Here is a 19,554-nt window from a genome sequence, read left to right as displayed (position 1 = left end):
TGAACTACAAAAAATAGAAGAAAAAGAAAAAAATCCTGAAAGAAGCCAGAGGGGGAAAATACTTTAGATAATGGAGCAGAAAGAATTACATCTGACTTCTCAGAAACCAGGCAAGCAAGAAACAGTAAAATATCTCAAGTATGAAGGGAAAAAAACAACCAACCTAGAATCTGCAGCCAGTAAAACTATTCTTCTAAAGTAAAGCAGAAATAAAGACTTTTTCAGACAAACAAACAACCTGAAACAATTTATTGCCAGTAGACCTGTCTTGCAAAAAATGTTAGAAGTACTTTAGAAAGAAAAAATGATATAGGTCAGAAACCTGGATATACATAAAGAGCATCAGAGAAGGCATGAGAAGATTAAAAAAGAAAAACTTTCTTCTTATTCTTAACTGATCTAAGAAATACAAGTTTGTTTAAAATAACAGCAACAATGTATCTGATTACTGATTACGTATGCTCATGTATGTGTACACACACACACACTTATGTTTAAATGAAATTAATGGCAGAAATGATACAAGGGATGGTAGAGAAAAATTAGGATTATTTTAATATAAGGTACTTGTACTACCCATGAAGCTGGTATAATGTTATTTGAATGTGGATCTGAACTAGTTGTAAAACTAGTTGTAAAACTAGTTGTAAAACTCTAGGGAAACCACCAAGAAAAGAAGTGTAACTGATCCGCTGAGAAAGGAAAGAAAATGAAATCATATAACATGCTCAATTAAAACCACAAAAGCAGAAAAAGAGCAGAAGAGAAAAACAGGAACAAAGAATGAGGGAAAGAAACAAAATAGTATCAAATATGGTAGATACAAATTCAACTGTATCAATAATAATTCTGAATGTCAGTAGTCTTACAACGCCAATTAAAAGACAGAAGTTGAAGTGGATTAAAAACAAGAACTACATGCTATCTATAAGAAACTCATTTTAAATATAAATACACATAGAGATGAAAAGTAGATGGATGGAGATACATATACCACACTAATATTAATCAAAAGAAAGCAAGAGTAGCTATATTAATTTTAGACTAGGCAGACTTCAGAGTATGGAAAGTGATCAAGGAAAAAGAGGGCCATTACATAATGACAAATGGGTCAATTCTCCAAGACAGATGATACTTAACATGAATGTGTCAAACAACAAAGGATAAAACTATATGAGGCATAAATAAACTGACAGACTGCAAGGAGAAACAGATGAATCCATTATTGTAGTTGGAGACTTAAACACCTCTGGTGTTAAATAGACAGATCCAGCAGACATAACTGAACTCAACACCACCATCAATTAGCTGGATATAACTGACAACTGTAGACTACTTCACCCAACAACAGAATACACATGGAATGTTCACGAAGAAATACCATATTTTGGGCTGTAACACAGCTGAACAAATTTAACAGAAGAAAAACCATGCAATGTCTGTTCTCAAATCACAATGAAATTAAGGTAGAACAACACAGATAGTAGAAAATCTCAAAATACTTGGAGATTAAACAAATACTTACAAATAACACATGGGTCAAAGGAGAAATATGAAGAAAAATTTTACTGTATTTTGAACTAATGAAAAAACAACCCATCAAAATGTATGGAATGCAGCAAAAGCAGTACTTGAAGGGAAGTTTATAGAACTGAATGCATATATTAGAAAAGAAGGAATACCTAAAATCAGTCACTAAGTTTTCACCTGAGGAAAGAAACTAGGGGGAAAAAAGAGCATATTAAAGCCAAATAAGTAGGAAAAAAAAGAAATAATAAAAAGAGCAGAAATCAATGAAACTGAAATCAGGAAGTCAAGAAATCAATTGAGAATATCAAGAAAACCAAAAGCTGATTCTTTGAAAAGATGGATGATATCAATAAGCCAGTAAGTAACTAGGCTACTTCACAAGGAAGAGAGGACACCACTACAGATCTCACAGACATTAGAAGGGTAATCAAGGAATAAGTGAACCGTGCTATGCCCATAAATTTGATAACCCAGGTAAAACAGACCAATTCTTTGAAAGACACAATCTGTTAAAACTCACACAAGAACAATCTGAAGAGGTTCTGTATCTATTAAAAAATTAAATCAATAATTTGGAGCACCTGGCTGGCTCAGTTAGTAGAGCACATGACTCTTTTTTTTTTTTTAATTTTTTTTTCAACGTTTTTTATTTATTTTTTGGGACAGAGACAGAGCATGAACGGGGGAGGGGCAGAGAGAGAGGGAGACACAGAATCGGAAACAGGCTCCAGGCTCCGAGCCATCAGCCCAGAGCCCGATGCGGGGCTCGAACTCACGGACCGCGAGATCGTGACCTGGCTGAAGTCAGATGCTTAACCGACTGCACCACCCAGGCGCCCCAAGCACATGACTCTTAATCTCAGGGTCATGAGTTCGAGCCCTGCACTGGGCATGGAGCCTACTTAAAAATAAATAATAAAAAAAAAAAAAAAGAAATTAAATCAATAATTAATAATAACTCTTCCAAAACAGAAAGCACCATGTACAGACGGGATCACTGGTGAATTCTATCAAACATTTAGGAAGAAATTATACCAACTTTTTTTCTTTTAAAACAGGTTATTTATTTATTTATTTATTTAAAAAAATTTTTTTAACGTTTATTCATTTTTGAGAGACAGAGAGAGACAGAGCATGAGCACGGAAAGGACAGAGAGAGGGAGACACAGAATCTGAAGCAGGTTTCAGGCTCCGAGCTGTCAGCACAGAGCCCGACGCGGGGCTTGAACTCACGAACTGTGAGATCATGACCGGAGCTGAAGTCGGATGCTCAACCGACTGAGCCACCCAGGCGCCCCTAAAACAGGTTTTTAATGTTTATTTATTTTTGAGAAAGACAGCATGAGTGGGAGAAGGGCAGAGAGAGAGGGAGACACAGAATCCAAAGCAGGCTCCAGGCTCTGAGCTGTCAGCACAGAGCCTGACGCGAGGCTCAAACTCATGAATTGCGAGATGACTGAGCCGAAGTTGGATGCCCAACTGACTGAGCCACCCAGGAGCCCTGAAATTATACCAATTCTTTACAATTTCTTTCAGAAGATAGAAGCTGAGCAAATACTTCCTACCTCATTCTATGAGGTCGGCATTACTCTTAATACCCAAACCAGACAAAGATATTATAAGAAAAAGCAAACAAAGCAATAGCCCGGTATCTCTCATGAACACAGATGCAACAATCCTCAACAAAATATTAGCAAACTGAATTCAACAATGTGTAAAAAAAATATTCTAGACCACAACCAAGTGAGACTTATCCCAGCCATGCCAGCCTGATTCAGCATCTGAAAATCAATGTAATCTACCGTATTAACAAGTAAAGAAAAATCTTATGATTGTATCAATAGATGCTGAAAAAGCATTGGACAAAATCCAATACTCATTCATGTTAAAAATTTTCAGCAAACTAGGAACTTCTTCAAATGAATAAAGAATATCCACAGTAAATATACAGCTAACATCATACTTAATGAGAAACTGGAAGCTTTCCTACTAAGTTTAGGAATAAGAGATGAATATCCCCTCTCACCACTCCTTTCCAACACTGTACTTGAAGTCCTAGTTAATGTAGTAAAAAAAAGAAATAAAAGATACACAGATTGGGAAAGAAAAAAACAAACTGTCTTGGCAGACGACATTATTGTCTATATAGAAAATCCAAAAGAACTGACAAAAAAACTCCTGGAACTAATAAACAATTAAAGCAAGATTGCAGGACACACGGTTAATATAAATAAAAGTCAATCACTTTTCCATATTCCTGTAATTAACAGGTGGTATTTGAAATTAAAAACACAATCCCATTTACATTACCACTCTCCAAATATAATACCTAATTTTAACAATATATATATAAAATCTGTATGAGGAAAACTACAAAACTGTGACAAAAGAAGTCAAAGAAGAACTAAATAAATGGAGATATTCTATATTAAGAAGACTCAATATTGTTGTCAGTTCTTTCTAACTTGATCTATATATTCAATGTGATCCCATTAAAAATCCCAGCAAGTTATTTTGTTGTTTTTGCCTCTCAAGTTTATATGGATAGGCAAAAGATCTAGAATAGCCAACACAATACTGAAGGAGAAGAACAAAGCTGAAGAAGTGACAATACACAGCTATGGAATCAGTAAAAAGATGAGTGGTCACCGGGAGTCTGGATGTGTGTATGGGAGGGATGAACAGGTAGAGCACAGGGGGTTTTGAGGGCTGTGAAACTACTCTGCATGATATCATATTACTACAATGGTCGATACATGCCATTATAAATTTGTCCAAACCCACAGAACGTACGGTACCCAGGGTGAACCCTCATGTAAACTATGGACTTTGGGTGATAATGATTCGTCAGTGCGGGTTCATCAACTGTAATGAGTATGCCACTCTGGTGGAGAATGCTGATAACGGAAGAGGCCATAAGTGAGTGGGGTAGGGAGTATATGGGAAGTCTTTGTACTTCTGCCCAATGCTGCAGTGAACCCAAACTGCTCTAAAAAAAACAAAGACTATTAAAAGTTGAGTCATCTTATATAATAAGAATTTTAGGCACTTAAAGCTTTTGATACAAAAGAGTCATTGAGAATACTGCCCATAAGCTCTAACGTTTGCAACAGTATATGTTCATTCTTTTGGAAGACACTTAGAGTAGAAATTAGGAAAGGAAACGAGTTATCAATGTTTTCAAAGAACTATCAGTGGAATATTTAAAGTGAACAGAAAATAGCCAGTTTCTTTGTATTCAAATTAGCTTGTATCTTCCAGTTCCAGGGAGTTTAAAGGAAAAAAAGTCTTCTGAGTCTTTTTATGAAGTTAGAATTACACTGATACTGAAACTTGGCAAAGGCAACAGAAAAAAGAAAACTAAACACCAAATCTCAGTTACGGATATCAATGTAGATTATCCTGAATAAAATGCTGGCAAAGAGATTCCCAAGTATATTAAAGAATAATATACCATGACGAAAGGAAGCTTATTCTAGGAATACAGAGAACTCAGTGTTAGGAAATTTATCATGATGATTCACCATTTGAAAGGATCAGAGAAGTCATATTTTCACTGTTATTGCTGAAACTTAATCTAAAATTCAATATCCATTTAAACAAAACTTTTTACTATGGCAATCTTTTTTTTTTTTTTAAGAGAGAGAGTGTGCATGTGCAGAAGTTGGGGAGGGGCAGGGAGAAAGAGAGACAGAATCCAAAGCAGTCTCCGTGCCATCCACACAGAGCCTGACCCGGGGCTTGAACTCACAGATTGTGAGATCATGACCTGAGCTAAGATCAAGAGTTGGATGCTTAAACGACTGAGCACCCAGGCACCCCTACTATGGAAATCTTTAAACAAAGACCAAAGTAGGAAATTATAATGAAATTCCATCACCCAGCTTCAATTATGACTGACACTTTACCAGTCTTGTTTCATGTAACCCCCACTTAAAATTTCCCTAATTTCTGCAGGAATGTTTTGTTCAAATGAGGATCAAAACAAGATCTATATATTGCATTTGGTTGGTATATATCTTAAGTCTCTTAATCTGTAACAGTTCTTTCTTTCCCAATCTCCTTCATGTGTTTATGTGCTAAAGAAACCAGGTCATCTGCCTTGTAGAATTTTTCATATCATGTGCTGCACTGATTACTTTCTGATGTTACAGTATATGTTCCTGTATCCCTCACATTTCTTATAATCTCACAGTGAGACCTAGAAAAGGCTTTCTCAACCTCAGCACTCCTGACATTTTGGGCTAGATAATTCTTCATTGTGGGAGCCTGTTCTGGGCACTGTAGGATGTTTATCTGTATCACTGGCCTCTACCCACTAAGTCTTTTTTTTTTTTTTTTAACGTTTATTTTTGAGACAGAGAGAGACACAGCATGAACGGGGGAGGGTCAGAGAAAGGGAGACACAGAATCCGAAACAGGCTCCAGGCTCTGAGCTGTCAGCACAGAGCCCAACGCAGGGCTCGAACTCACGGACTGCGAGATCACGACCTGAGCCGAAGTCGGACGCCCAACTGACTGAGCCACCCAGGTGCCCCTACCCACTAAGTCTTAGTAGCACCTTCTCTCCCCCTTATGACAACCAATAATGTCTCTAGACACCGTGAGATGTCCTTTGTGGGGGGATGAGGGAGAAAAGCCTTCTCCCTGGTTAAGAACTACTGACATAAAGGTTTCATTAGATTCAGGATCAAATTTTTTTCCCCACTTTTTCTTTTTTGCAAATATACTTCCTAGGGACAGCTGTGTATTCCCTACCACCATATTTTAGGAGGCACTTATATCAGGCTGACAATACCTATACCTGATATACATTCTTAATAAAATTTCTCCACAGAATAGGGTAGGTGAATAATTCTTCATGAAAAAACGTATCTATCTTAACCCCAAAACTAGTCTAAAGCTTTATGAGAAAACACTAGAAGCATATCCATTCAGCCCAAGAGCAAAATAAGGATTTTCACTGTCCCCACTATTATTTAGTATGCGGCAGAAACACTAGCCAGTACAGTTAGGTAAGAGACAGAAATAAGAGGTGTAAATATCATATAGGAAAGGTTGAGAAAATTATTTGCAGATAATATAATTATATATCTACACAAACACCAATTAAAAACTGTTAAAAGTAATAAGAAGTTCAGTAAGAGAAAAAAAAAGAAATTCAATAAGGGCATAAAGTGAACGTTCTGTATAGATCAACAGCTTTCCTATATAAAAACAATATTGAATTGAAAACTAGGAAAGGAAGGAAAAGACCCACGTTATAGCAGCAACAGAAAAAATGAAATACATAAGCATATGCCTCACAACCAGTGTGTGTGTGGGGGGGGGGTGAGCAGGCAGTCCTTGCTTTGTATGGTTCTGCCATGCACGGATCCTGGTTACTATGGTTTAGTTAAATGTCACCACTCCCCCCCTAACAACTGTTCAAATTTCAGTTATCAAAATATATTAACTGTGTAATTGTAGAGTACAGACTTCACTGGTAGCTTTTGAGTCCACTAGGCAAAGACATGCTTCGGGATCAGTGACCAATCATGTCATTTCTTTCAGTCAGTAACTGGTCACTCACAGACAGCAAAGCATTAAGTTGTGGTGCCTCCTAATCTCCCACTGATAAAATGTCCCGTGTGCCTTTTTACAAAAATGTAGACTCCAACAGAAGGAATTGGCCAACAAAATGGAAACACAGGAGAAACCTGTAACCCTGTAAGTGAAATCAGGCTCAAATGTAAATGCATTTATAGAACAAATAGGGGACCACAGGAATGCTGACACGGCCACCACTGAAGAAACTCTGCATATGCAGCCAGAGGATCTACATGAAGGTGAACTTGATGGCATGCATGAAGAAAGTGGGTTCCCGGAAGAAGTTATTCCTGTGAAAAATATCAGTACAGAAACTCTCTGTAATCAAACTGAATTGAAAGAGCAAAGGATAAAATGGTGAAAGCTGATCCATACCCAGAAAGGAGTATGACAAATGGCCAAGGCACTGAAAACACGCTCACCTATAATACTGTAAGGAGAAGCGAGCACTGAGCAGACTATTCTGGGTAAGTTTCCCACAAAAGAAGTAAAACACTTTAATTCTTAATGTTTTTAAGCATTAAGTTACAGTGTGCTGTATATCTTATAGTATTTTTCATTTCCCTATACATTTATAACAGTGAGAGTTTTTAAATGCTTTAAGAAAAAAAATTAAGGATCACAGAATAACTGTGATTGACTACCTGCGTACTTCTATATACACAAATGTGTGTGTGGATTTACACACATATGAAAACGAAATGTACACAATATACAGGGACAAAACTTAAATGCTACTGAGGAACACATTAGATGATTTGAACAAATGAGTAAAGTCCATACCTTGTTTGTAGAAAGTTGTGAATTCTTTCTAAATTAATCTAGAAGCTTAACATGATCCCAACACAAATAAGAGAATTATTATTACTTTTAAAGTTTGAGAGTGTGCATGTGTAAGTGAGAGAGGGGTAGAGAGAAATGGGGGGGGGATAGAAAAAGAGAGAGAGAGAGAAAGAGAGAGGGAGAGGGAGAGGGAGAGGGAGAGGGAGAGGGAGAGGGAGAGGGAGAGGGAGAGGGAGAGGGAGAGGGAATCCCAAGCAGGCTCCACACGGTCAGGGCAGAGCCTGATGTAGGGCTTCATCTCACAAACTGTGAGATCATGACCTGAGCTGAAATTAAGAGTCAGACACTTAACCCACTGAGCCACCCACGTGCCCCAAGAGAATTATTTTTAGAGGAAACTAGATAAGCTGATTCTGAAGTTCATATGTGTTACCCAATTAAAACAACAAATAAAAAAATGAAGTACCTACAAAATCCACACACTTAACTTCATTTCCTTACTATCACTTCTCTCATAGAATGTGGTTTAATTTGGACATTCAATTGAAAAAATGTTTTTGTGTGTGTGTATGAAACTCATCGTATAAAAGGAGAATAAGGTGTCTACACGGAATTAAAAAAATAATGTATACATCATACTTGCTTGAGAACGTTCCCTCTATCTTAAGAGCTCTTCGTGTGTTCCTACAAGATCTCATCTTCCTCCCCAAAAGAAGCATCATGTTTCTGAATTTTGTAGTGTACTCCTAAATAATTGTTTATCTGCATGATTTTGAGCATATAAATAGAATCATACTTTAGGTGTTCTTGTGTGACTTACCGTACCTTAGTTCAGTGTTTCTGAGATTCATCCATGCTGACAGGTACAGCTCAATTACCTCACAGAGTACCTGATTTATTGTTACCTGTAAAGTTTCTTGATTTCCCTGCTAGATGAGCTATACATTTAAACACTGACCCAGCATGTTAGTTAACTTCACTGGGAGACTTGTTCAGGCTATCTAGTTCGCTGTGCTGTCTGAAATGGGGGCCCCCTGCTTAAAGATGTTTAAACTGCTACGCCAATTTCTGTCTTACTCAACTGGTGAGCAAATGCTGTTTTTATTTTAAAAATTTTCCTGATTATATAAACTATATATATATATATTTTTTTAATTTTATTTTATTTTATAGAAAAAGAGAGCATGAGCAGAGGAGGGGGAGAGAGAATTTCAAGCAGGCCCCATACTTAGTGCAGAACCCAACACAGGGCTCGATCCCACGACTCTGGGATCATGACCCAAGCTGAAATCAAGAGTTGGATGCTCAACTGACTGAGTCACCTAGGTGCCCCTATAATCTTTATTTCTCTCTTTTTTAAAATGTTTGCTTACTTTGAGAGAGAGAAAAGGAGGGAAGGAATGAGTGGGGGAGGGGCAGAGAGAAAGGGAGAGAAAGAGAATCCCAAGCAAGCTCCAGGCTGGGCACGGAGCCCAATTTGGGGTTCAGTCTCAAAAACCATGAGATCATGACCTGAGCCGAGATCAAGGGTTGGACACTTAACTGACTGAACCACCCAGGCACCCCTATAATAATCTATATTCCTTATACAAAGATGGAATTTACAGGTAAGTACAAATACAAATTCTAAAAAATTATCTAGAAAATTCCCACTCTTTTTAATGTACGTATGTAGATCTGAAGCAAAAGTGGAATCTTATGAAAGATTTTTCATCGTATTTTTGACAGTGCTCCATAAGTATTTTCTCAAGTTAAAAGTTATGTATTTTCAATGGGGCATGATGTTCCATCCTATGCAAGTATCATAAGTTAATCACTGTACTATTATTATTAAGAATTAGAATATTCAAAAATAAAGTAGAACGTTTTTGTATCTTTTTAACATTTTAAACAATCTACATGCATCACTGATTATTCTGTAGGATACAGTATATTTTCCTCCATCAGAATCTTTTAAGAGAGAAGAAAAAATAAACACTCACAGTTAAGACATAGAATATAACCAATACATCTTTAAAACTCCCTGTGTGCCTCTCGATTGCCTCTTCTTCCTTTCCCAGAGGTAAGAACATTCCTGAACTGTGGGATACAGCCATTTTTAAGGCTTTTGAACTGTCATCATTTACTACTCGAGGTAGAAATGAGGAATGATAAAGTACATTTAAATTAATAATGTATATTTATGTAAGCAGTAAATCACATATTCCAGAAGTAAATGCTAAAATTACTTTTAGAATAGTTTACAGAGGACAAGGCCACTTTGAAGACTTTGAGAATAGCTAAAATTTATAGTGAAATATTATTCACTATCAGAAATGCTCTTTCCTTTTTTTTTTTTTTTTAATGTCTATTTATTTTGGGGAGACAGAGAGAGCGTGAGTGGAGTTGGGGCAGACAGAGAGGGAGACACAGATTTCAAAGCAGGCTCCAGGCTCCGAGCTGTCAGCGCAGAGCCTGACACAGGGCTCAAACTCACAAACCAAGAGATCATGACCCGAGCTGAAGTCGGAGCTTAACCAGCTGAGCCACTCAGGTGTCCCAGAAATGCTCTTTCCTAATAGAGTGATCTAGAAGCTCACCTAGAGTCTATCACTTTCATTAGTTCTCCTATGCAAACAACACACACAGATGAAGCCTTTTTGCTTTCCTGCTCTATCTAGCCTTTTAAAATTGCTCTCTCCCATCCTATTGGACAAGACCTTACTTCTATAAATTCTGCTGATTTGGTTACTCAATATCTTTTAATATGAAGAACTTCTTAAAATCTTTCCTGACAGAGGAAGATAAAGAAAGCAAGAGCAGTATATGGAACAACTGAGCCCTAATTCTAGGAGCATCAAACTTAGCTTGGTAGAAAGGCTATTCTGAAGAGACACTTGCAATGCAAATTATTCATTAAAAGATCTAAGTGTGAAGAGTGTGGAAAAAAATTGACAAGATTAAGCACTTATTAAAGTGATTTTCAACTGAGTAGAGGACAAGAGATACTATAAAAGAACCTCAACTTCAGAGTTACGTAAAGGCGGCTTATATGTATTTCTACTTCCTTTTTCGGAGTAAGCTTCCTTTAGCTGAAGCATTATTCTCTCACTTTCCATTCCCTCTGCATTCTCCCTTTACAATTCCATGGAGCAAACCAAATTCTCTTAGTTTAAAACATGAGAGTGAACTAATATTGTACCGTCATCTTGTTTTATTCACCTTACTATACACTTATTTTCTGAAATTGTTGTTTGTCTATCTTCTTTCATGAAGGTATTGTTAACCTAAATAAAAAAAATAAAGCTGCCAGTTATTTTATCATCAAAAAAAAAAAATGGGTTTATTGCAATCTGGGACAAGAAGTTTGGGAAAACCACTGGCAAGAGTTCCAAACAAAGATAGGAATGTTCTTTTACAGAGGAAAGCAGGAGGTTAGGAGGGCTGTTATAAACAGTCTCTGACTGGCTGAGCTGTTGGAGGCCTGTAAGCCTTTCTTTCTCCTGCCCGGATCGGAAAGTAGTATCCACCTGCAAGGTCCTCCTCTTCCTGCTGGGGTGTGCAACTGACAAGGAGTGGCAGGGCAGGAGAGCTCCCCTTGCTGAACCTCCAAATGCATTCTAATGAGGATTCCCTTTATTAATCTTCAGAGCGTATATGTCATGAGTCAGAAAATGAACAGGTAACACCGACCTGACCAAAATACATGTAATGTAGTACCTAGAAGAAACATAAAAAATGTTTCGAAACAGAGGATTATGTCTAACAGATCATTTCTAACCATGTTACCAGCAGACCGTCAACATCCCTATTTCCAAATACCCTGCACACTGGGCAAAAAAAAGATAATAAAAACCCAAAAGCAAACAAAAACAAACCCTAGTGACATAAGAATAACAGCAGCACATTTACAGGACATCACCCGTCACAATTTTGTTTTGTTTTTCATTTTCTAAGAGAGAGAGAGAGAGAAAGAGAGAACGAGTGCGCAAGCAGGGAAGGGGCAGAGAGAGAGAGAGGGAGACACAGAATTTGAAGCAGACTCCAGGCTCTGAGCCATCAGCACAGAGCCTGATGCAGGGCTTGAACCCACGAACTGTGAGATCATGACCTGAGCTGAAGTCGGACACCCCACGACTGAGCCACCCAGGCGCCCCTGTTTTGCTTTTTTAATGGAACTGCCCCATCTGGCATCTTCCCATGACAATCCCATTTGGTACTTCAATTATTCAAATCTGTCAAGGCAAAGTATATGTGACGTGAGGAAACACATGAGCATCCTAACAGACCAAGTGCTGGTTTCCTGGTGTAATCTCTACAGAAGGTTGGACGGAAGCTTTGGAATGCCAGAATGAACACTGCCTCTGTCAACCAATAAAGTCCTATCCATATCTGTATGAAAAATGAGATTTCTTCCCAATGCAAGAAAACTGTTTTGGCAACCAAAAGAAAGCCGATGGAGAAACCTGGGATATTATGATTTCTAACAAGAAATATATATTTGGTTTTTGCCCCCATTCCTGGCACTAAACTCCAAAATCCCTTGGAATTGCCATAAGTGAGGAGAGCAAACAATGTGTTTTTGTCATGTTAATGAGGTGACCTTTCGAACCCCTCTGGGTAACCTAAGGATGGGGGCTGGTTGCTAGAGGAACCAATCACAGGATCAGAGGGTTGGAACTTTCTGTCTCACCCTCTAGGGGAGGTGAGGGGCTGGAGATGTAATTAATCAAGGCTACATAATGAAGCCTCCATAAAAACCCAAAGGATGTTCAGAGAGCTTCTGGGTTGGTGACCAGGTGAAGGTGCTGAGAGGGTGGTGACCCAGAGTGGGCATGGGCGTTCTGCTCCTCCAGGGCCTTGCCCTTTGAACCTCTCATCTGGCTGCTCATCTGTATCCCTTACAACATCCTTCATGACAAACTGGTAAATATTAGTACACTGGTTTCCTGAGTTTTGTGAGCAGGTCTAGCAAACCTCTGCTTTATGGTCAGTTGGTTAGGAGCACAGGTGACAACCTAGAAGTGGGGACAGTCTTGAGGAACTGAGCCCTTAACCAGTGGGATCCAATGCTATCTCCTGGTAGTGTTAGAATAGGATTAAATTTGCAGGACCCCCAGTTAGTGTCTGCTGATGACTGAGTCAACTGCTTGATGGTAGAGAAAAAACATCAGAAAACCCAGTGCTTCTCAAACAAAGAAACAAACAAACCAACAAACAACAAGAAAACCCAATGCTTTTCTTGGCTAAAAAAAACCCCTAAGACTGAATTTTTCTATAGGCTTTCTCCTACTGCTCATGGGTCAGTTACTTTATAGTTCCAGAACCCCAGAAAAATAGGAATGTGGCTCAAACACCCTATTCCCCTGACCTGGGACCTTACTTGGACCTTACTCCAGGTCTCTTCAACTGGGAATGACTGCCTTGGGGGATTAGGTAAAAGAAAGCAGAACCTGGATGTTATGTAAGATCTGAAGTGACCTGAGAAGGATCTGAACGTGCATAAAAAGATTTCAATAAAAATTCTGCAGTAGGGTTTGTCTTACCACATTTAATTTGTTTTCTGTGCTTTCAAAGGAGTAAATAACTAAGGTCCAGAGAAATGGCCACTTCAGATTTTGTGAAGAACCCAAGAAATCTTTGTGCCACTGTGAAAAACAAACTCCTTTGGTTCATCCCTTAGAAACAACACATATTGTCTTCCTCCAAATTAAACTATCTGCTAAACTGTTTCCTTAAAATAAATTCAAGTTTTTCAAAGACTTGAGTTTTCCCCCAAGCCAAGAAAAATAACTGAAATTCAACATGCCTCCAGATTAAGAGAGACTTAAGAAATCTATAACTATGGTGGAAGTGATGGTATGTGGCTTCCCAGAACAGGTCATAAGAGGTGATACAGTGCTTGCCTACTTAATTTTTTTTTTTTTAACATTCTTGACTACTTTTTTTTTTTAAATTTTTAATGTTTATTTATTTTTCTGAGACAGTGAGTGCACACACACGCCCGCTCGGGGGAGGGGCAGAGAGAGAGGGAGACAGAAGATCCAAGCAAGCTCTACACTGTCAGCACAGAGCCCGCTGTGGGGCTTGAACTCATGAACCATGAGATCATGACCTGAGACAAAGTTGTACGCCTAACCGACTGAGCCACCCAGGCACCCCAGTGCTTGCCTACTTCTAATCCAAGCATTCACTTTGGGGCACTAACATAGCTGGAAGGACCTCGTGGAGAAATGGTGTATGTGCTCCAGCTGAGATCCCCAGCTGAGGGTCCGGCCAACAGCCAGCATCAACCACCAGTCAGGCTGGTGAGGGAGCCTTCAGCCTTCAAGTCTTCCCTGTAAAGGCCCAGACCTTATGGAATAGAGACAAGCCATCCCTACAGTAGCCTTCCTCAATTCCCGATCCACAGAAACCCTGAGCTTAATAAAACTTCTGCTGCATTATAATATACCACTAAATTGGGGATAGTATGGCATGCAGTGGCAGTAGGCCTCACAAAGAGTTCTTTCTGGCATAACAGAGACACACAGCCGGTAGAAGCAAAGGTTCAAACCCTGGCTCTGCCATTTGGGAGACCTGGGGAAAGTAGTTTCATCTACCCAGTCTCTCTTTCCACATCTATGAAATTGGGATAGCAACATTCCTAAGTAACGGTTAAGTAAGCTGATACAAATCAAGTGCTTAGCACACTGTCTGGTCCATGCAGAATGTCTAAAAAATGTTAACGGTTATTATTACTCGTAATATTTTTTATATTAAACAAAGACTAGACTTTATTTAATGACTGACCACACTGAGTGGCAACCCCTGTCATTCCAAAATGTGATTCGCGCTGCTTAAAACTTTTCTGGATTTTTAAAATTTTTCTCTTAGTGTTTGTGCTATATTAGAACAAAATATAGGCTCATTAACATATAAGCACACAATATTTTTGACCCAGCTGATGTGCATCCCTAAAATCCGAATCCTTACTTTATAAGTACACATTTTTACTCCGAATCATGTATCTTACAAGGGTATTTCAAAGACATCAACATCAGTTTCAGGGTATAAAGACACAAAAGCCGTAATCACAAGAAAAAGATTCATAAATCTGACTACATTAAATATTAGAATTTCTGTTTGTCAGAAACATAACTGAGAGAGTAGAAAGACAAACCATAGTTTAGCAGATACGTGCAATATACATAATAGACAAGGAACTTGTATTCAGAACAGACTGTTGCAAGTCAGTAAGAAAAAGGCAGACAACCAATAAGGGAATGGGCAATAGTATACAAACAGGCAAAAAAGATACTCAACCTCATAAATCATCAGGAAAATGCAAATCAGAACCACAACATACCTCTACACACCTACCAGAACGATCAAAATTAAAGACTGACAATATGAAGTGTTGGTCAGACTATGAGCTGGTATAGTCACTGTAAACTGGTATAGCCATTTTGGATAATTGTTGAGATCTACCAAAGCTGAATATATACGCAGGCCCTATTACACAGATATTTCACTCCTAGATATAAACCCAATGAAAATGGACTCAATTTCATATACCCACCAAAAACACGCAAAAGAATGTTCAAAAGGCATTATTCACAATAGCGGGAAAATCTGGCAATAATCCCAATACCTATCACTAGTAGAGTGAATGAATAAATTGCCAGTCTCACAATGGAATACTATATGGCAATGAAAAGGACAGTGTTAGTTCTACATTACATTACACACAATGATGATGAGCCTGATATAAAAGAATATGCACCAGGGCGCCAGGCTGGCTCAGTTGGAAGAACATGTGAACATGTGACTCAGTCTCAGGGTTGTGAGTTCCAGCCCTGTGCTGGGTATACAGCTTACTTAAATGAATAAACTTAAAAAAAAAAAAGACTATGTACTGCATGATATCATTTCTGTTAAGTCAAAAAAAAGGCAAAATCATGATGTTAGAAGTCAAGATGGTTGGAGGGGCAGAGGAGAAAGGGAGCTGGTGCCTGGGGGCCCCAAGAAAAGTGCTGCAGAGGGATTGGCAATGGCTTATTTCATGGTCTGAGTAGTTAAGAGGAGGAGTGAATGTGACCCATTGGCCAAGCTGCACACTTATAATTTATGCAATTTTCAGGACATATACCACCTTAAATTATAAAGTATTAAAAATTTTAAAGAGAGAGAAAGGCTTAAGAGAGTTTTCAATCAAATGCAACATTTGGACCTTGTTTAGCTTCTGATATGAACAAACTAACTCTGAAAGTATATTAAAAATGTTTTTTAGGGGTGCCTGGGTGGCTCAGTCAGTTAAGTGGCCGACTTCGGCTCAGGTCATGATCTCGCGGTCCGTGAGTTCGAGCCCTGCGTTGGGCTCTGTGCTGACAGCTCAGAGCCTGGAGCCTGTTTCGGATTCTGTGTCTCCCTCTCTCTGACCCTCCCCCGTTCATGCTGTCTCTCTCTGTCTCAAAAAAAAAAAAAAAAAAAAAAGTTAAAAAAAAATTAAAAAAAATGTTTTTTAATGTTTTTATTTATTTTTGAGAGAGAAAGAGAGACAGAGCACGAGCAAGGGAGGGGCAGAAAGAGGGAGACACAGAATCCAAAGCAGGCTCCAGGCTCTGAGCTGTCAGTGCAGAGCCCAATGTGGGGCTCGAACCCAGGAACCACGAGATCATGATCCAAAGCAAAGTTGGACGCCTAACGCACTGAGCCACCCAGGTGCCCCTAAAAGTACATTTTTGAAACATTCAGGGAAACGTTGGGTATTTTTGGCCTAGGTATTAAAACAGGACTCTTAAAAAATTCAACATACTTATGTGGGTAGCTTTTCTACTTAAAGAAGAAAAAGTATAGTAACACCATTATACATTTTTTTTTCAAAGTACAAAAAACTTACAGAACCAGAGCTATTTCCTAGATAAGGCAAACTGAGGTATACAGATAACTATCAGTGACCATTTCCTGAGCACCTAATACATGCCAGGTCATATACCAAGTGCTTTACGCCAAAGCCCATTTCCTTCTTCGTCATGTTGTCGCACCTACCCCTCACTGTGCCATGGTGGAGTTTCAGAACGAAGTACCAACACAACTGTGTTTCTAAGGGAAAATGGTTCAATGTCATATAGCTAGAAGGAAACTCGGTAACTTGAGGAAAGTATTTTGTCATCCCATCTTCCATCTCCAGCCAGTCACAAAAGTGATACTGGGGGATGTAAACCAGGGGGAATTCTAGAACTGCAATATTAACACTAAACTGAGGATGATCTAATGTTTGCAAATCCTGAAAGGAACCTTTTAGTAACTGTGGGGCCAACGTCCTAAACATCAGGTATAACTATAATGGGTATGTGCTTTACATAGAACGTTCCTTACTAAAGCACTGAAAAACAAAGTTTGCTGACTTGGTAGGACTGAGGCGGGATGATGCCTTTTTCATCTTTCCCTGTCCTCACACAAGAACGGAAAATAGCTCTCCTTCTGTAATGAGGACAGAGTTTCTGAGATGCCTGTACAACTGCATGAGCAGCAGGGGAAAACCAGCCCCTTTGATGCACCGGGAAATATGCTGGGTGCTTAATACACATAACCTCATCCAATCCTCACAGAGCTTCATGAGCTAGGCAGTATTCTCCCGTTTTGTACGGGAAAGGAGGCTTAGCTTGGAATAACCTCCACAAGGTCACCCAGTTGGGCAAAGGAGGTCCGTGGCCCAGGCCTGAGACTATAAAGCAGAAGTGCTACACAGGACACTAGGTTGCCTTCAAGGCAGGCAACACGGCACGGGGACCTCAGCTGTGACAATACTTCTACCTGGGGATAGCATCCCTTTTGTAAAATAAATAAGCTATGTCTGTCTGTCCAGGAACAGGATTATGCTTTGTTTTCCAAAATGAGAGGTAAACAGCATTTTTAGGGGGTTGGTGGGGGGGGTGGTGTTAGACAATGAATCAGTGGGAGGGGACGAGGACAGAAGCCAGGCCAATGAGTATTAGATGGCCACCACTTACTGGGTGCTTAGTTTGTGCCAGTACATCACGTATGCTGTTTAGTTTAGTCCTCACATCTACCCTGTAAAGCAGGTGTCTTAATTATCCTCATTTTAGAAAAGACAAGACCAAGCATAGCAGGGTGAAATTGTTTGCTCAAGGTAACAAATGCCATAAGTCAGAGAGCTCAGATTCAATCCTGAGACTATCTGTCCCCAGAACCAGGGTTCTTATACATGAAAATGTACTGCCCAGATCACACAATAGGTTCCGTGAAGGATTGGAATGGCAACATAAAAAGTAAAGGCATGAGCAAAAAACAGTTATAAATATTGCAGAAAATCTATTACAAAGCAGGCACATTCAAACACACACCACACCTGTTCTGCCTTTGTGCAAAGACTACAAGTTGTGCATAAGGCACTCTAACTCCGAGGAGTTCACCATTGCTCCCGGTGAGTATGTTCCCTAACAAAAAAGTAGGTAATCAGAAATGTGTAGGGTATGGATTCTGAGAAAAATAAGCCCAAACTCTGACCAGTAAGTGTACCAGGCAGCAAAACTGAATGAAGCCTATGTGCAATAAGCCAGAAAAACTACTGTGATAACTTAGATCAAATTAGATCTCAAGAAGGCTATGCTTACTAGCTTAGCTTAAAACGAAGTTTATGACCAGGAACAGAAAATCCTAGAAGCATACTGGAATACAGTGTGTTAATTCACAGTGCTCTGTAGACTGCAAATCCTATGTGGATTTAAAGTATTTAAAAAAGGAGTCACAAGATTTGACAGTTGGAAAATAAGACTTATGAGAAAAAGCTGGTTATATTTACAGGGAAGGGGATGTATGACATTTCTTCTGAGACATAAACACTCAGCCAAACCCAGTGACAAAGTGTAGTGTGTATAAACTTGGAAAATAACACGCTGAGACTTCTCTGCTTTAAGACGAAAAGGGTTCTCAGAGTGCACTGCCCACTGGCAGGAAGACTTTAGGACAATTACAACCAATCCTAGGAGTCTGTGAATATTTTAAGAACATAAGAAAACACAAACCCCAGGACACCAAAAACTGTCAAGATAAATCTTTAAGCTATAAGACTAATCTACTCAAGTAGATGTGAGACTTTCCTCTACAGACTTGGAATCAATCATTAACCTCTTTTATCCTAATTGTATTCTTGAGAGTTTACTTGTTTATTGTTTGTCTACAGGGTTCATGACAGAGGGACAATATCCCTTTTATCATGACTACAGTCTAAGAGCCTAGCACAGCTCCTGGAACACAATTATCTGCTCAATAAATTTTTCTCAATGAATTTGAATGAAGAGTCTATATCTAATTTTATTCTTGCCTGGATCACATGAATTGGCATGGTATGTCATTGAATTTAAAAATAAAGATACCCAAAATATAAAGGCAAAGCTTTCTCCTATCAGATGAACTAGCGTCCCCTGTTTTCATAATGTTCTCCTAAATACTTTCTAGTGCAAATCAAAAATGATACATGCAAATACCACCTATCACTCTCATATGTATTTTCTGGCACTGAGTTACTGTTAATAATGGTTAATGGCCTTCATTGTACTCTGGGGAAACTAGGGATCCTAGTTTTAAAAGTGTTTGAAATAAACACAGACACACTGAGGCAAGGCCAAACACCTTCCACAGAATTACGAGTCTTTGCAAATGGACATA

General features: G+C 38.9%; 1 protein-coding gene across 4 annotated transcripts in view; it reads right to left on the bottom strand.

Annotated features, from left to right (window-relative positions):
- The window catches only part of ZNF507 (zinc finger protein 507), a 45,799-nt gene that overhangs the window by 9,910 nt on the left and 16,335 nt on the right, over positions 1-19,554 (bottom strand). The gene's annotated exons all lie outside the window — the stretch shown is intronic.

This window comes from Acinonyx jubatus, chromosome E2 (genome assembly GCF_027475565.1).
Source record: "Acinonyx jubatus isolate Ajub_Pintada_27869175 chromosome E2, VMU_Ajub_asm_v1.0, whole genome shotgun sequence".
Taxonomy (NCBI): Eukaryota; Metazoa; Chordata; class Mammalia; order Carnivora; family Felidae; genus Acinonyx; species Acinonyx jubatus.
This window is presented reverse-complemented; position numbering and strand designations above follow the sequence as displayed.